Source organism: Photinus pyralis, unplaced genomic scaffold (genome assembly GCF_008802855.1).
Source record: "Photinus pyralis isolate 1611_PpyrPB1 unplaced genomic scaffold, Ppyr1.3 Ppyr1.4_LG10, whole genome shotgun sequence".
Taxonomy (NCBI): domain Eukaryota; kingdom Metazoa; phylum Arthropoda; class Insecta; order Coleoptera; family Lampyridae; genus Photinus; species Photinus pyralis.
This window is the reverse complement of record NW_022170250.1, coordinates 3,595,573-3,603,011: the sequence shown is the minus strand read 5'-3', so window position 1 is coordinate 3,603,011 and position 7,439 is coordinate 3,595,573. Positions and strand designations below refer to the sequence as shown.

General features: G+C 38.4%; 1 long non-coding RNA gene across 1 annotated transcript; it reads left to right on the top strand.

Annotated features, from left to right (window-relative positions):
• The first annotated feature begins 3,835 nt into the window (after nucleotides 1-3,835).
• On the top strand, nucleotides 3,836-7,169 carry LOC116162580. The gene is made up of 3 exons (XR_004143558.1): nucleotides 3,836-5,434; nucleotides 5,491-5,600; nucleotides 5,771-7,169. It is a non-coding gene; the product is annotated as an uncharacterized LOC116162580 (long non-coding RNA).
• The last annotated feature ends 270 nt before the right edge of the window (nucleotides 7,170-7,439 follow it).

The following is a 7,439-nucleotide window of genomic DNA, read 5'->3' as shown; positions in this document are numbered from 1 at the left end:
CAGTGGCGGAACAACGTAGCCACGGGCCTGTGTGCGAAATTTTTTGCTGGGCCCCCATTATGATACGAAGTATTGATAACAATATTAATTTAGGTATGAATTTTGGCTACAAAAAAAAACCAATTGATAAGTATTTATGTTCCTGAACCTGAACATAGAAAAATACGAGGAAAAATATGTGGTAACCTTAGAGTCACAGCGCGGATTCAGCGTTTACCTACGCTTATCATTACCCCACGATTTAGAAAATTGAATCTTACTTTCTCAGTTAACTTTTACTATTCAGAAAGTCATTCGTTCGGTTATCTCATGACTCATGACAATTTATAGCTAATTTTTTTGTACCGTTGAAGTTATACTGCGTATTTTAGTACAAAAAAATTAAATTTAGTACATTTTCATTGACATTTCATTTTCAGTATAATTAAAAAAATTACTCAATCGCTGACTGCAGTCTGCAGTTGGTTTCACACCGTGCTAGAGGTATGCTGCATATAGCGTTCGTTAAAGTCCCTAAATCTAGAAAGTACCAATCCATTGGGCTCGTGTGTTAGAGAGAGAACGCAATGATTTTTGCCCACACAAAATGGCGGAAGTTACCAGATGCTAAACGTAACTTTAATGTTAGGGATATTCCACGTGTTGGAGATATCTGTAATATATTTTACTAACCTATCATAGCACATTTTATATCTGTGATACGCGGGCATAAAGTACCACTTTATGCCCTAGGGCGTTAAGCATCACCATACTAACTCATTTATACTTAATGTCAAAACAAACAAATATTTACAGGTCATTGAAAATTAGAAACGTCATTTATTAATTGTCAATACCTATTAAATCACAAGATTGGCTTTATTTCGTATAGTTTCTGGAACTTCTTGCTCATTCACGATGAATTGAATTACTTTTAAAATTACGTTTGACGTTTGGATGGTTTCAATCACATTAACAAATTCGAACCACGCATACTTGATCAAACATAATGAATTATTTTGTAAACGAATTTTGACGAAGAAAACTATTTGTAAAACATAAAATTGTGTATGTACCACGAGCATAAACTGATGTTTATACTCTCGGGCGACTAAAAAGCTCTCGGGCCATAGGCCCTCGAGCTTTTTAACTCGTCGCCCTCGAGAATATAAACATCACTATTATGCCCTTAATACATATATAACTATTAAAAACATGACCCAGTACTATGAAGCTACTAGGTTTATAAAATATTACAGCTATCTCAGATTTTATTTGTCTATTTTTTAACGTTGCAGCAAATTGCCCAAAAATGGCGGATGATTGCGGGTACTTTCTATATCTAGTGACTTTCTTATTCCGTGTTTCCGTCTTTCGTAAACAGTGTATTATTTTCGGAGGTATGACAATCCCGGATCGGGCCTTTTTTTTAGTCCAGGCCCGTGTACTTCCGCACACATTGAAACACCGGTAGTTCCGCCACTGTAGAGGCGGTGAAGACTTGGGCTTTTGTGTGATTTGTATTCAAAGTTGTCCCCTCGAATTACAAAGTTGACGTGTTCGGGATTTTCGAAATTTCTAAATTTAATACCCTAAAATCCCTCTGTATACTTCTCGTTGGGCCACTCTGTATTTATGTAATGTATGTCTATTGTCTATTAATGGCTTAATGTGAATGTGTTTATGGTGCTTGTTAATGAAAATAAAAACTAACGTAACCTACTGTAGGCATAAAAATACAGATCCTTTGCAAAAACCCAAAAATTATAAAACCAGGGTTTTTGTTACGAAATGTTTTTGTAAAAAACCCACCCGGTTTTTGTTGGGTTTTTATACTTTGGGTTTTTGATTGCCAACCCTGCCTACGAAAGCCCCCCTCCGCCCCACCCCTTATCAAACATGTCAGTGCCATCTTTTATCTTTTAAGACTGTCATCAAACAATTGAAAAAGAAACTAAACTTTTTGGTCCTTTAGTTTATTATTGAGATTATTGTTTTTAGCATCCAATTATTTTGACACACTTGCTTGCCACACTCTGTGGCATTTTTTAATGGTCAATAAGAAGTTACAGATATTTTTCAAACTCCAAATTTTCAAAATACCTACTCAGATTTACGAGAAATAGTAAAAAATTCCAATTTCATGTAACACCTAACATTCGCTTTACTTGGAGTCCCCCGGGTTTCCAGGGCTGTAGCCTCATTGTCTCCTTAATCCAGCACTGCCGACGACCTCTGCGATGGATCAGCTCGAATTCATGCCTGCTTGTGACACAGTTGAACGATTATATGGACATGGTCACGCAAACGAGGTGAGTACGCCATTGTCCTTAACAAAATTCCCTAAAACAATTTTTTTACAAACGTAATGTAAAGAAAAAAAAAGATTAATAATAGACTTATCATAAGGATTAGTATCTCAACATAATGATCTTTTTATTAAAACCTAATATCAAACGTAATGCAAAAAGTACTTTGCCTTTTGCTCTTTCTTTCAATAAAGACCCCCCCCCCCTTATACATATATGTTTTGGCATTTTTTAACTTAAATTTTTCTTGTTGCAGATTCTAGAAGGGCTTATACATATATGTTTTGGCATTTTTTAACTTAAATTTTTCTTGTTGCAGATTCTAGAAGGGCTGCAGTCAGTGGCAGGTTAAGGATTTCCGAGACAGGGGGCTATCTACGAATGCCCCCCCCTTCCCCTCAAGCTTTTAACTGACAAATTCGTATGATACATCCAGTGGCGGATTTAAATTTTTTGCGCCCCTAGGCACACCGAAAGATATGCGCCCCAAAATAAACTTTAAATTGCAATAAATTTTAGGATGCTAATTATAAAAATCAAATTATAACTTGAAATTTTTTAAACTAATATGAAAAGAAATACAGTATACCTAAAATTAAGTATTCACACACGTCAAAACTTGGATTGTCGATTATTGTTCTTACAGTTACAGTTTGTTTAAACTATCTACCAATTCCAATTTATTTCATAATTTTAATCGAAGATTTTTGTCATTTGTAACTTGTTAGGGGACTTATTTTAAAACTTAAAATGTTATCTAAAATGAAATATACTACAGTGCAAAAAATGCCGCCCTCTAAAGCTGCAGTCCCTATAGGCACGTGCCTAGTGTGCCTATATGTAAATCCGCCACTGGATACATCAAACGATGATACCTACAAACAAATAAAAAAAATCAAATTTGTCTGCCTTTTATCTTTCCTATGATGCATATAGCAATTAATCAATCATGAAGGGCCGTAACAAAAATTTCAGTTGCATCTTTTTACCATTTAAGACTGTCATCAAACAATCGAACAGGAAACTAAATTTTTTGGTTTTTTAGTTGGTTTACAAGAGATTAGGGTTGTACCATTCAATTTGATATACTTACTCGCTTGCCACCCTCTGAGGTATTTTCGAATGGGCAGATATTTCCAAGCTCCAAATTTCTTCTGACTTGTAGGAATAGTAAAAAATTTCCCATTTGCTCTATCCCTAAATCTAAGTAGAGTGATGCCGGTTTTCCAGTAATTTTCAATTTCAGTCTCAGATCGGATAAAAACTCATTTGTGACTTTCTCATAACGTGGCAGAAATCAGCGTTCTTCTGCCTAAAATCCATTTCACGAAGGATCTTTTCAAATCGGGAGATTCAGCACCTTGGTGCTTATGTTTCAAACCATACGAGCTTCGGTTTAATTGACAGACCTTCGAAGATCCATCGCTGAAGCCATTCGGCTGCTCTCTCTATCAACTTTCCATTTAGGAACGCTGTAAAAATGTCGAACTGTGTCAAGTGTCACTTTTCCTTAGCACTTATGGTCTAATTGTAGTCATTCTGGGTACGGGACTGAAAGTTTGTTCATAATCAATTCCTCTTCGTTGCCTTATTTTACTAGGAGTCGTGCTTTATACTTTTTAATTGCCCCTTAGATCAGGATTCTGTAAACCCACTTGAAAGGTAGTCCGTACAACGTCTACACGCCTTTTTCTGTAAGTGACTTTAATTCACGATTCATCGTTGCACTTTGCCAGTTCTTGTGATTTTCTCTCTTCATTGCTTCCTGGAACGTACCTATTTGGGAAGGCTGAGCTTACAAGGCAAACATACCCGTTATTCTTCTTGAGGTACGTAATCACTTCTCTGCTTCTGAGCTTGTGCCTCGGGTCTTCAACACGTGAACGTCGACTCGTTTCTCAGGCACTTCGACAACAGGTGAATCCACTTCATGATCGTGATCTTCATTTTCAACAAGTGTAGGATGTTCATCAGGAGCTGGCTGAAACACTGCCTCTCCCTCTAGAGCTTGATTAGGAACACTATCCTCTGAGTGTAGGTACATTCGGGTTGATTTACAATTGGATTCACTCCTACCTTTTTTTTTCATTCCATTGATTTGGCATCCTCGTTGAAATGTTAAATTCAACATCTGTTTCCGATAACCATCGTCATTTTTATATCCAACCAGCTTGCCCCATAACAGCTTTTCCACGCTTTTGATTTGGAATGTGAGTGTCGCATTCACTTTCAATTATTCGTAGGTGTTAGATCTTGGGCCATTGTTCTCAGTTTCACCGGTGCAATTTAGGGCATTCGCGGCTGTATTTAAATTCTTAAAAATTCCCATTCTTCTCATTTATGATTCTTCACAATGTCCGTACCTTTCCCTTTAGTAGGAACTGTCGTGCCTTCTACTGTCTTAACCTTGTGACTTGAATCAAATTCATGAAACACGTTACTTGTGATAGCAATTGTCGACGTACCAATTTTCCTTGGTCTTTTTAGACTCATAGAGCAAAACATTTACCATTAACGTAATATTCTGAACTTGATTCCGATCTTAGAGCCATAGTAGCACTCTCCCTTTTTCTTTGCTTTTGGCATAACTTCTTTTTTCTGACTAGGAACTCTTGATTTGCACTCGTACCTATATACTTGTCCTCCAGTGCATCTAGGATTGTGCAGATTAGGAACAGCTATCTATATGCAATTCCTGCCAGACTTCACACTCTCTCTGTCTCAGATCATTACCCTTTTTAATTATCTTCTGTCATGTTCCTTGTGAAAATGAGCAGAGCGCTACTTTCAGACTTCTTGTGCTTGGCTAATCGCAAAGTATAATCACCGATGGATTTATCTTCAATTGGCTTCTTCAGCTTACCTTCGACGTCCCCCATGGCACCTTCCGTATCACGTAGTGTTATAGCTTCTATTTACCAGTTTCCGATTTGAAGTTTTGTCGAAAATCCTTCCATCTTGAACCTGTTACGTACCTTACGACTTCTCCAGTCCTGGGCCTAATAATTTAATATCCAGGGTTGTAGCCCCCATAGTCTCCCCCTTAATCCAACGCCGCCGACGACCTCTGCGATGGATCAGATCGAATTCAAGCCTGCCTTCGACCCAGTTCAACGATTATAATGGACTTGGTTCACGCAAACGAGGTGAGCACATCACTGACCATAACAGAAACACAAAGCTTTACGTAATTTTTTTTCAGTTATTGGTAATGGCGTTCGAGGAGAATGCACACCAGTAGCCCGTGGTGATCGTGAACTCATGGTGATGGTGCTTCTTCCTAAGCAAAAGTGGATTAACATAAGGCTAAAGGTAAATGTTCACATCTTTATTAAGACGTAATAGCAAATGTAACGCAAAAGTGCCTCAGCTCTAGGGTGTCTCTTTCAATAAAGAACCCCCACCCCCAACATTCCCTTTTTTGATTAATTTCAGATCAATTTCTATTATTTTGTTTTAACTTATTTTTCTTCTTGTTTCAGATTTTTGATGAGCGGCCTTATAAAGGTAGGATTTTTCTTTTCTATGCATGGTTGCATTATTTTGCAACAGTGGGGGAAAGTGAAGTGTATAGTGCGACTAAAAGTGATCTTTAATGACTTGTGGAAACCGGCTCAGTTTTTCAACTGGGTTGATTCTTCCTAAGGTCTCTCTCTCGGCATCAATCAGTTTGCTTTGTGTCGATCGGCATGACTATGACTTCATAGCCATGCCGATTTTACGAAGCGAAGTGATTTTTCTGCGAATCTCACTGTGATAAAAGAATGAGGTCAACTCTTTTATTTCTAAGATGAGATCGATGGCTTTTAACGTTTTTAAGTTTCTATCACTAATGATGAATAAACGAATACGCTTTATAGCATCTTTCAGGAGCAATCTCCTACTAATCTTCTCATTGTTCTCAGAACTACTGGCAGGCTTACTGTAAGACATGGCACGCGAACTGCATCTCTACTGGTTAGGAGATCTCTTCCTACTTGATCGTGTTTAAACAAAGTTAAGTACACCACTGTCTCGATCTACGTGAAAATTTTGTCTGGAGCACTGAATGTGCACTGACCACAAATTTAAAGTACGTAAATTGGTAACTTTTTACATTTTTGGGATCCATAAAATTTGTTTTGAAGATTATTCAGTGCTCCAGAAAAAATGTTCCCCCTGCTCCATCTGTCCATAACTTTGCGCCTTCGTCAACTAGTTTCTATTAACAGCATCTGTAGAGATAGCTCGACCTTTCTAAGACTTGCGGTAAAGAATTAATTTGGTCCCATAGTGTTCATTCTCCCTCTTGTCTTCTCAAAAGGATTCAATGCAGGAAACTTCTTCTTTAATGAATGCCATGCGGCATTTTAACGGTAATTTATTGAATTGTAACAGTTAAGTGCGTATACAGGGTGAACAAGTTAGCAATCGCGTTAAAGGGGGCAAAATAAGTACTTTCGTCTAATACACCATATATGTCGTCAGCGCTTTTGTAAGGAACTGGGTATCCTGGTCATTGACGCTTGCCCGTCCAGTAGTCTCGTATAGTCCACAGGGTGGGACGAGAAGTAAATGTGGGGGAGGCGCGGGTGAAAAAGTTCTGATGGCTAAACATATTCTATACTCCTCAGACTTCTGGGTACTGCGGGAATGAGATCGGTAATTAGAATGAGAAGGGGAATGGGAATGAAAATCCTTGGTACACATTTTATTTGAGATAGCGTGGTACGGGGTTGTGTGGCGGGTGTGGAATATCCCTCAGTATACAGTGGTTCGTGGTAACCTCCCCAAATTCACGTAAGCACCCCTGTTTTCGAATCTCTACTCTTAAGGCTTCACAGTCCCAAACAGACCGACGTACATAAAGAATGAATTTATGAATAAGTTCCAACCGGCCAGTGACACGTTGTACGAGGGTGGGGGGTGGGGGGGGGGGGGAACTTTGGAGTCGAATTTTTTTTAAGAATTTCACGGACAGCGAATATAGTCGTTTTTAGCGCATTTTTGCAAATTTATTTGTAAAAAGTAGCTTTTAATCTCACTTTGGCTGGCTGGCTGGCAGCAAATGTGGACGCGTAGAAGAACTCTTGTAGAAAGGCAACGGGTGTACGTGTATCTACAAGGCCGTGTAATTTGTAAACCTTGGGGACAGGGCTACATGATGTGGGG